This window comes from Triturus cristatus, chromosome 6 (genome assembly GCF_964204655.1).
Source record: "Triturus cristatus chromosome 6, aTriCri1.1, whole genome shotgun sequence".
Classification (NCBI taxonomy): domain Eukaryota; kingdom Metazoa; phylum Chordata; class Amphibia; order Caudata; family Salamandridae; genus Triturus; species Triturus cristatus.
Window position 1 is genome coordinate 896,166,474 of NC_140589.1, and position 11,847 is coordinate 896,178,320.

Consider the following 11,847-nt stretch of genomic DNA (forward strand, 5'->3'; position numbering starts at 1 on the left):
CATAAATGTGCTAGAGATCAAACTCCTCCTTTCACACCACTTCTCATATTATCACATTCTTGTTTATCCCACGCTACTCATCGATAATCAGTTTTATACTGTATGCCATTTTTACTTTCATAAACTCCAACCCTCCCTTTCCTCGGTGTCCTGGTGTCGACTTCAGTCTAATCCTATTTCGTCTAGGGGTTGTCTGTAATTCCTTTGGCGTTCCCGCCATACTATGGACCATCACCCTGTGCTAAGTGGATTCTGAAGGCACACCTGTCCTCCCCATCACCGTGTTTCGGGCATTTCAGGCGTCAGAGGGACCCCTCAGGTCTGATATCATACTCGTCCACGCCCTGATGCATCTCTTCCAACCTGTTTTATTTTTGGAAGTTGATGAGAAAGTAGGAGCAGTTATCAATCATATTAATTGATATGTCTAATTACCAGAGCAAAGACAAATTTGCAAAGATGGTGTCGCCTAGGTGCTGTACTCCCCCTGAGTATGACAAGGACACCACTAGACGATTGGATAGGGTTGAGGTTTTATTAAAGTTTGGTACAGCTTCTGGGTCTCTCTTTCTTTCTTCTCTCTTCAGGATGTGGAAGGGTCGATGTTGTCTTCACCGACGGAGGGGTCCTGGTCAGGGGGGTTCTGCCTGGGTCGAGGTTGTCTTCACTGACGGCGGGGTCCTGGTCAGGGGGGGGTATGCCTCCGCGGGATACGAAAAGGAAGGTAAGAGCAAGGATTAGTTTACTGTTCCTATTCTTCCGAGGTTTGAGGGGGAAGGGTAGTGAGGAATCACCGGGGGTCCGTCACCAACAACACACGTGACAAAAGAGGAACTCTGTGAGTGCTTCGTGCACCGAGAACACAATAAGTAACCCTCAAGATACCCCGTGACCTCCCCACAAAAAAATACCTCCCAGACTATCTCCCTCCCCTTGTGGACAGTAACCCCAGGATCCGGCCCTGTACCTTTCCCAGCCACGCTCCTCCAGGCGCGTGGCGGGGCGAGATGCCGTGAAGTTGGCCTCCTGGCTCCGCAGTTTTCTCGGCTCCTGCCGCCCCGCTCTCTGGTTCTCGTCCTCCGTTCTCCTCCTGGTTCTCCGTCCCCGTCGCTCTGCTCACTCCGTCTCCGTCTTCTCCTCCAAGGGCTTTCGCGCTGTCATTTCTCCGGACTTCCGCTTTACGGGGCTCACTGGCTTCTGATTCGTCCGATCCTGGTGACGTCGTCGGAGCCGTTCCTCCTTCTGCAGTGATCCAGTCTACGTTAAAGGGGCCGCCAGCACCCTGCATGGGAGGTGTAAAGGGCCCGTCAATAATGGCATTCTCGATGTTCTCCTCCAGTCCCGTGGCTAGGCGACAGATGGCTATCCAACAAGCTTTGCAATGTGGGGAGAGAGTTTGCTGCACAACTGAACAAGCATTTGCAATGCAATAGGTCTCGCATTTGCGAAAGTTGGAGCTATAGGCATTGTAAATGACAATGCCTATTATTCTTCTATTTTCAAAACCAACACATAAATAAAAGGCATTGTCATTTACAATGCCAATAGCTGAAACTCTAGCAAATGCGAGACCTATTGCATTGCAAATGCTTGTTAATGCTTGTTATGTTCTGAATCCTAGGTTTTAAAATCTGAATACAGCCATACATTAGAACTGATAAACACACGAGTGTCTTGGTACTACGTCAGCAAAGTGAGCACTAACACCAACCACGGAGCATTGTACTGTTGTAGTGAAGTGATTCCTCTCACCTCAGAGTGGCCACTCTCATGGCAGTGCAGAAGGAGTGCGGTACCTGAAAGCAGTGCAGGCCGAATGGAGTCACAGCAGACAGGGAACTGCACGGTGCTTGCCGTTACGGCGTTGCAGACAGTCACTGCACTTTTGTCCTGGTACTACGTCAAATAGTGAGCACTAACACCAACCACGGAGCATTGTACTGTGGGCGGCCGGCTGTGGTATGATCCTACAATGGATCCAACCCCGCTGGCTTGCTGTGATTTACTGTGCTGCTGCCACATCACACTGGCAATTATGAGGAACCACGGCATGGGGCTTGACTCAGCATGCATGCACTTGCCTTTATTTTCCTTAATAGACATTAGCTCCTGCTGTGGGCCCAGGGCTGGAGGAGTGGCCTCAGTCTGTGGTCACGTGGATCTGGAGGCGGAGAGTCTCTGCAATTTATAACAGCAGCACTGCAAGTACGCACCAGGCCCAGCGCAACTTTTGGAGTCGGCACAGGCAGCGAATGTATTTTGAAATATTTGAGGCATACGGTGCATGCACTCCACAGCTTATGGTCTACACCTCAGAGCTGTCCTACCAGGCCGCCCACCCTGGGGCCCAGGAGCTAAGTTATTGGCCTTACCACCCACCATTAATTATTTCCGAGCAGCAGGCCTTCTTAAGGCCACTGGGTTAGGGAGACTGCACTGCTCTATCCCACCCCTGGCGCGCTTTTTATGCAGTGAGGAGAACTGGGCATGTGGCTGAGAGCATCACTCTTTAGAAATCGCATTGTTGTTTCTGTCCCACGCTGTTTTATGGTGTTTAATGGCGTTGATTTGTGAAGCTCACAAACCCAGTTCTATTGTTACAAAATATTCACAATTGTGGTGACCGTGCCTCACGATCAGCCCCCTCACACCACTCTCAAGATAGGCCCACTCACACCACTGACGCCATGGGAAAGGCCTACCCCACTCATGATCAGCCTCCTCACACCACTCAAGATAGGCCCACTCACACCACTGACGCCATGGGGGATTCTCACACCACTGCTGAGATGGGGAAGGCTCGCACAACCCATGATGGGCCCCCACTTACACCACTAACTGGAAACATATCGGCTCCACTGGGATTATTTAGGGGTATGCAACAAGAATAAAAACTTTCTTGTCCTACATTGAGTAAATCAGAATGCTCTCTCCTTTTCTCAACGCAGGTGCAAGAAAGATTCTCTCTGAATGTGGCAATTGGAGGGAGGGCTCGAGACACTGTACATAATATTACACACATATCAAGGAACTTAGGCAATATCGATCACACTTCAGTTGCAATGTGCAAATAGAAATTCGGACGATATCGACCCCATGGATGTATTCAGACTGGAGAAGCAGCAAAAATAAACCTGATTAGCCCATACAAACTCTGGCCTCGTGCGCTGTGTGGTTTCTGATGGTGCTTATAACCTGTTACAATTCAAACTCGGATGCTCTTCAGAGGAATATACCGAGGCCATGAACAGTTTAATGACTGAATGAAGACTTGGTAAGGACCAGGGAAGAGGAGCCCGTCCTCAGAATGCTTTAAATGATGCATCTGTTATTGGTCTCGCATCATATTTGTTTCCAGAAGACCGCAGATAGGTTTAGTCCTGAAGAAAGCAGCGAAGGTCCCATCAGAGTCACTTGTTCCCCCTGGGCATAATCCATCCATATCAAACTCTATATGTGTTGTAAGGTACACATGTGGGTTCTGTGTCTTCTCAGGAAAGTCTTAGGGGTTCAAACGATTCACTTTTGGAATTGATTCTTTCAGACGCAATCGAAATGGGAGATGGACTTTTCTTCCATCACACAATATGACGTCACTTCTCTCAGTTATTCAAAGGTTAAATCACAACTTTCAGATTACAGGATATTGCATCACAGCTATAACATTTCAGAATGTGGCAAGGCGGGGTCATTGAATTACAGGAGGCAAGATTCACGTCATCAGTTGATAAACAAAGATTGTAATTTATAAACAATTACATTGCTACTATTCGACTGCAGTAGAGGGGTGACATCACAGCGATCAGATACCAGGAATAGACTCCACTTTTGCCCAATCACAGGACGGGACAGCACCGATTTCTGGCTCAAGAAGTGACGTCACTGGTGCAGTGTACCTACTTGCTCGTTTAATTCATGGTTTTATAACGTGCTGAAAAGATAACGCCTTCCACGTGGCCAAAACGGGAACTATAAATGAAAACACAAACACGGGCTGCAGTCATTAGGCCGGAGCTGCTGCGGGGCGGCTTTCACATTAAAGCAAAACAAATGTTGCCTACCTCCGTTAAACGAGAGACCTCTCCTTTCGCCAGCGGCCTGCTGATGGATGGTGTTAGACTTTGGCATCCGACGCCGGCAGCCCTTTTAAACAAGTGCGGTGAAAGTGGTTAGGCCGGAGCCGCTTTGGGACGGCTTTCACGTTAAAGCAAAACAAATGCAGCGTCCTACGAGTGGTGCGAGCGTGTCTGTGTCTGAATGCGTACGCGTGCACATGTTTTGTCCGTCTCTGAAAACCTAACAAGTCCTCAAGCAAAAGAGACGCCGTGCGGTGCACGTGCACATCTGCTGTCCGGCCCCAAGCTGACATTGCCAGAGAAGAGACGGCGTGAGCATGCACATCGCCTGTCCAGGCACGCACATGTCCTGTCCCCCTTTGCCCACCAAACCGACAACAATAGTCTTGTCAAGGAGAGCAGCGCATGCGCTGCATCGCTAGGCGAGACCTAAAAAGTAGGGATACATTTAAAACTGAAAATTTGCGACCTGTATTTTATAAAGGGGTGATAATTTAAGGCTATGATTATCAATAAGATGCCGGAATACTTCTTTTGAATCTATTTTTGGGAAAGTATTAAGAATTTGATGAATATACGTTTGTCTATATTTCATATTTATATTTTAGCCAAATAGGATAGTCCAAGCATGACATGTTTCTAATGGGGGTACAGTATGAAACACTTGCTGTGTTTGTTTTGTAAAACAATAATAGTGAAACACGTTGTTTCGACTATATAAACAATTGTAAATTCTTATGCAGTTTATTATGAATTGTCTGACAGAATATTAAAATATTTTGGTTTGTTTAAATTGGTGGCTTGTATGCAAAATATTTTATTCTTTTAATGTGTAGAGAGTGTTTAGACTGGAAGCAGTCATGTTCACTTATACAATGATTATATATAAATAACGTATAAATATATAAATACATAAGTAACTCACCATTTATTCTATCAGGTACTTCGCACAATTAGCACTGATGGAACCTCCGCCCTTTCACAGGTAGAAAATCCAACAAACCGTTACCAATGTTTTCTTCGGGGTCGTATGGGTTTCTGAAAATCAATTTAGAGAATTCTGGTTAGTTCCAGTTTTATCTTAAAAATGGTTTAAGGCATTGAACGGTTCTTTTTTTTGTTTTGGTAGTTTTTATATTTCAACAGTCAAATTATCATTGTTTTATTACTGATGCTGTGTTATGTATTGGTTTTTATTGTTAAGAAATATTGCCTTATCTTTGGCCACACAGTGGGCCCACCCCTTGTTATATTTGAACTATTTGTTTTGGTTCCATTTTGTTCTGTTTGCTTACTATTTGTTGTTTTGTTACTGATGCTTTGTTATGGACTGTTTTTTTAATGTTAAGAAATATTGGCTTATATTTGACCTCACAGGGGGCCCACCCCTTGAACAGTCAAATAGTTTTTTGTTCTATTTTGCTTATTTGTTTTTTTGTTACTGATGTTGTGTTATGTATTGGTTTCTATTGTTAAGAAATATTGCCTATCTTTGGCCAGACAGTGGGCCACCCCTGGTTATATTTGAGCAGTCAAATAGTTTTAGTTTCATTTTGCTTACTTATTTGTTATTTTGTTACTGATGCTTGTGTTATGTTTTGGTTTTTATTGTTAAGAAATATTGCCTTATCTTTGGCCAGACAGTAGGCCCACTCCTTGTTATATTTGAACAGTCAATTTGTTTTTGTTCCATTTTGTTCTGTTTGCTTACTTATTTGTTGTTTTGTTACTGATGCTGTGTTATGGACAGGTTTTCATTTTTAAGGAATATTACCTTATCTTTGGCCACAAAGTGGGCCGACCCCGGTGTGGAAATAATCCACTGCACAGACTCTTCGTCTGTGCACTGCCAAGATTGAGAGACTCTGGCCAAGCTCTGTGCCAAGCCACTGAAAGCCTACAACACATTCCCTGTCCGTGTGGGTGGGGTTGCGTGCACGGCTTGTCTTTTGGCCAGGCCTTGCGTCCAACCCCAGTGTTCCCAGTGTGAAGGGCATCCATCCAAGGGCAGCATGGCTGCAGGGGCTGAGACCTCTGAGGCCTTGCCTTTTGCGTGTCTGTCTCTAAAACCCCCTCCACTATCACTTATGCAGGCACTGCACCCCAAGATAAGAGTACCTTTCTGATCCCTCAAGCATGAGGCCAAAACACTTGCCACATACAATACTCTTTCAGCCACACTCCCCCTGGCTATAGCACGCTACTTGTCCGAAAATATGTGTCTGCTTCCAGGGCCAGCTTTAGTACTGGAGGCGCCTGGTGCGCCGAAACTTTTTTGCGCCCCCCCAACCCCCTCACATATGACCTCGCCCTCTAATTTCCTCACTATCACCCGGAAAAAATGTCCCTTATCTCTCCATAGCCCCGCTCTCCAATACATTTAATTTGTTTTAAAGTGCTGGTAAAGGCTGGTTTTATTAATCCACTCAGCTATCGCATAAAATACAGATATGTTTTATGCTGCATGCATGTTAACCATCTGTGCAACTTTATGGTGAGTCAAAACTGCTACTAGACAAAACTCTAATCTCTCTCTCTAGCAGGAACATTAATTACAAGAGTTCTCATTTCCATTGGTGACTGAAAGCTAGATGCACAAGGAACTCTGCAGCAGGTGGTGGTAAGTGCCACCCCTCCAGGTCAACGCCCAGTGCTGTGGCACCTGTGGCAATGCCCTAAAGCCGGCCCTGTCTGCTCCCCTAACAATGGTGTATGAAATGCTATATAAATGGTGAAACACACCACCTTTTTTCTCTGATTGTAAACAAAGCTGAAAAGGTAAAGTTGGAGGCGCACCGCCCTTTGGCTTGGGCGCCATTTTCTATCTGGCAGTGGGCCCAGCCCAGACACCTCAGATGTTGGAATTTATAATGCTTCTGGATGTGAGGTGGGTCCAGCAAGGTTGTTTGTTCTTTAGCCCCATGGTGGCTCTCCACACTGTTGCTTGCCTAGGCCCTGAAAAGGCCGCTTTAATGCGTGAGAAAACCAAGTACTGGAAAGCTCGCGGAAAGACACAGAGGCAATGGAAAAACAGAAAAGCAAAAGTGTGCCAGCATCACCGACCGATGTTTACTCTGGAAACACTGAAAGGACAAACTGTTTGTCTTCTGGGATGTGCTGTGGTTGTTAACACCTCTGTTCCAAGAGGAAACATAAGTGCTGCTTGAAGAACACATATTTATTAATCACTGCTTCCTGCCTGGCAGACCAATTTCGCTGTGTTTAGCGACTCATTTTTTTTCTGTTTTTGCTTCTGTGCTTTCATATCACGAGGGGCCTGCAAGGAACCGTGCTCTTCACAGAGTACTGTTACGTTTATGTTTTTTCATAGTTTTTTACCATCCATGTTGGGTTGATTTAATTTATCCTTAAATTAATTGGATTCACTTTTCAAGGTGACTCCTGCCCGCCCACCCACAGACAGCAAAACATTGATTTCCGGGTGGAAATTCCAGCTAACCAGTTACAAAGGGTTTTTACTGTATCAGTTTAGATGAATGTTTGAGACCGGTAATGAAATGTCATCTTACAAATAACTAATTCCTGTTGTGCCTTGAAACTATTTAATGGCATGAGTTGGTTTTAGCTGGTATTTTTTAATTAGTAAAATATTCTGATATTGTTCGGTTGGACTAATGCGAATACTAGGACCAGTTGAAACAATTCCCATCTGGTCAATTTCATTTTCCATTAGGGTTCTTCGCCCTGTTTAGACAGACAGTAAGAATACATCTGACTTTCGCTCCGCATTTCAACTGCTTTGTGACAGCGTGGAGAGGAGACCACTGTGTCAGTGCCCTTTTTCTGGCTACAAAACGCTTCTGTTTTGTGAACAGTTCCACCATGACAACTGCATCTTGCAACAATACTCTAAGAAGGTAACCTACACATGGCGTCATGCGATAAGCCGCTCAAAATAGGTGCTAAATCTGTTTTAAGAAGTGGGTGGGACGTGAAAGAAACTACACAATAATAAATGCACAATTGTATTGGCGAATGGCGTGTGTGCGTGTTTCAGGAGTGGGTTGAGAAGGCTGTGCCCGAGCCCTGTCACAATGCCCCATAGATATATGAAAGGCCAGAAAAGGTCCCGTGACATCAGATACCAAAGGCCAGGAAAGGTCACGTGACAGCGGGCTTCTAATCATAGCTCCAGTACCAGGCCTCTCGCCTCTATCCTGTACAAGCTCCCTCCTTGCTGACAGGAAGCGCCTTTGTGATAAGAGAACCGCGAGTGACTCATCGAGCGCGGGAATACTGCCCTGGAACGCATCGACGCCAGCCCTCCCCGTCCCATTAGATTGCTGGCCTTTACATCGAGGGAGAGACATTGTTTTATTCAGAATTTCTTCTTTCTGCTTAACAACTGTCAGTGGTTTCCAAGCGTCAGTTAAATATTAGCAATGGCCCTCAAAGCCTATAAAGATAAAGTCCTGTATGATATCATCTGAAGTAAGCTCAAATGAAAACAAGCATTGGCAAGGCCAACCGCTCTGGCTTATGAGTGCACTTTCTTGTCAGGCCTAAAAATCCATGTAGGGTAATGAATGCCCCCCTGTCATTTGTGCGGCTGTCCGAGAAAAACACCATAAAATATCTAGTTATCTAAGACACTTTAATATTATTATGTCATGCGTGTGCCTCTGAAAGTTCAACCTCGGGAAACTGGTAAATAAACAAAATGATCACAGATGTGAGGAGGGAAGCACTTTTTTGTGGAAGCACACAACTTTTGCCCAATCAAAACATGTACTCTTGCTTCCCAACTTGTGGGTGGAGCCAAAGCCCCTGTCTAGAGATGCTCACATAATTATCTTGCGACATCTCCGCTGTTAAGCCACAATATAAAAAGTAATCATGTCTGACTAAAAACCTATACATGTTTATAATCCGAATGTGTTTTTTTTAAGTGAACAAGTTAAAAAGCTTGTATAGTGTTGCTGTGCCTACATAATTGCCTCAAGGCACGTTGTAACGGAAAAGGAATGGGGGGCACACTTAGTTCAGGAATGGCAGTCTGGAGCACCTCTGTGAAACAGAGTATTTGTGAAGATGTTCGCAAGAAGGGTGTCCCTTAGTTAGTGCCCTTGAACTGCACAGTGTCCACTAGAGTACCTCAGTCCTAGGGCATGTACATGCTTTAGAAGAAATTAGTCTCTATTCATTTTACCCACCTGTGACCCGGACCTCAATTTCCTAACTGGCAACATTGATAATAAGGAGTGAGAGAAGTAGGTAGAATTGGGGTAAGGCAGTGAGTCATCCCTACATGCAATATATCTGCTAATCACCTTGGTGCCCCCTGCTCTGGTTCCTGTATTTAGTACAGACCAGAAAGGGAGCTGTAGCGATTATGACCAAATTCATTAATTGCATACATGGAAGAATTGACTCGGCCTAAACACTTGGCTATAGCAGCGGACGGCTACATTAACAGGCCAGTCTATGCACATTCCAAGCATCACCAGGGGCGGCCAGGGGTGGGGGGTGGAGGATGAGTGGGTGTAAATTACCTGTTTCCGCGTCTCTCCACTTCATCCCATGTCAGAGCAGAAAGGAGTTAGCATCAGGCTCCCCATAGGCTCCCCTAAGCCAATCACAACGCTGCATTGCAGCGTTGTGATTGGTCTGAGCGCCATGGTTCAGCGCTAAGACAGGCAGTGGGAGCCTGGCCATGTTCTCCACCCAGGCTGTAATGCAGCCTGGGTGGAGAACATGCAAAGTGCGCATGAATGTTTGGCCGGCTGAGACGGGTGGCCAAACATTCATGCACACTTAGAATTGGCAAACCCCTCCTTGCCCTGCTCCTGTGTAGACAGCCCGGCCCACCCGCCCACAAAGCTGCTGCAGAAGGAGAACATAAAATGATAATAACATAGAGTTATTATCATTTTATGTTTCCTTTATTTCACTGCTGCTTTGCAGTGGGGCAACGCTTCTCCACCTTAGTGGAGGAGCCGACACTGATCATCACCCTAGCTCAGCAGACAACTTCCTCCTTTGTGAGACTCATTATTTTTCTAGATGTCCTACCCAATGTGACTAGCAGTTTTTTCTAAGAAACTGTAGCCTTGAGAAAGCAACAGTAGCCTCAGGACCCTCACTGCGTTACACATCCTCTCAGTCAATCCCCACCTACCCACAGAATTTGCAGGGTGCTTCATCTGCATCCTCATAATTCCCTCTGCTGCACTTCCATCTCTGATCTATCTCCCTCTGACCAAATCTCTCTTCTCTATGTTTACCCCCATTCTCCTACTGATGCAGCTGTTGCCACCCTCGACTTCCAAACAAGCTGGAGATTTTGCCCTAACTGTCTTCTGTGCCTCAAATGAGTGAATGAGTTACTCACCTATTAGGACATTCCTGCCTTTGAATCTTTAGTAAAGTGTTTTTTCAAAAGTAAATGTGTGTCTGTCACCACTTTTGGCGTAGGTGTATAAGGGTATATTAGTGACCAATCCTTGCAAATTGTGGAGAATATGTTTATAAGAAGACTCCTGGCAGCTCCACATTCTACCATGACGGCCTTTCGCAATGAAGAGGTTGGGCTTGATTATATAGAGGTTTATATCACGCTACAACCACTTTTGTTATGGCACAGACTCTAGAAAAACCCAGAAGCCCATTTTTGCAGAACAATCTTACAAAATTGTCTGAAACTGGATAACTGCTTAAATATTCCATGGGTCAAGTATATAAAAATGAGTTTCGAAAGACTTGGTGCCCCAACATATTATCTTAACCTCGACAGTTTGTCGACTAGTCCCCTAGCTCAAACTAAAGCACTCTTTAATCAAAAAGTACAACGATCCTGGGCAGAGATTAGAAGGGGAGGGTTAGAAAACAACCTTAGCGTTTTTCCTGCATGCCCGCACTTTATTTCCAAGTCATTGAAAATGCGAGGCACAAGTTCCTTCTGACACGGTTTCGTCTCCAAACTATACAATTTCTGCTAGCTTTCCCAGTAAAAGACACATGGTTTCTGACTTTTCCCTGCTGTTACTCTGAATTTCCAGCAGAACAAAGCATTTTGCACTTTCCATTTTTTGCTTTTTTCACATTTTACACTGCACACAGAGAGCGGTTCCTTCGGCCTATATTACGAGCACTAAAAATCAGATTTCATGCCGAGGTCTTTGCTTATTTGCACTGCTTGGGAAATGAAAGCGTGATACATGCTGTTTTAAATTAAATTTTAAGTGCCATAAAGATACGATCCTATTACTGAATGATTTCCTCATCGCACAGATGTCTTTTAATACATGTTTTTAGTCCTTTTAGAAAATGTCTCTCTCAATTTTATGAAGTTTAATACTGTATGTGGTTTTCTTTTATTTGTTTTGACTTTTATGGCTCAGTTGAGCCAAATAAAGTATTTGATGATGATGATAGTAAAGAGGTTCTCGATTCTACCAAGGACAACTCTAACTCCCTGCTCGCCTCCATCTTCCAACACCCAGTGTGCAACACTGGATCTTCCATCCCGCCACACTTTTAAAAAACATGATATGTACTCTTCCCTGCAAAAGCAAAAACATCCAAACTAACATATATCTTTTTGCCTACAAGACTCCTCTTGCGACCATCTCTTCCTCCCTGGACTAGGAACATACCCATTTCAAAAATTAATCTGTTCTCTGTAGTCTAATTCAGCAACTACCAAGAGCAATGGAGTCTCCCTACTCACCTCTGAATGCACTAATTTGGGGGCATATTTACAACAGACGGCGATAAATATCGCAAAGCGCACTTAGCACTTTGATATTTA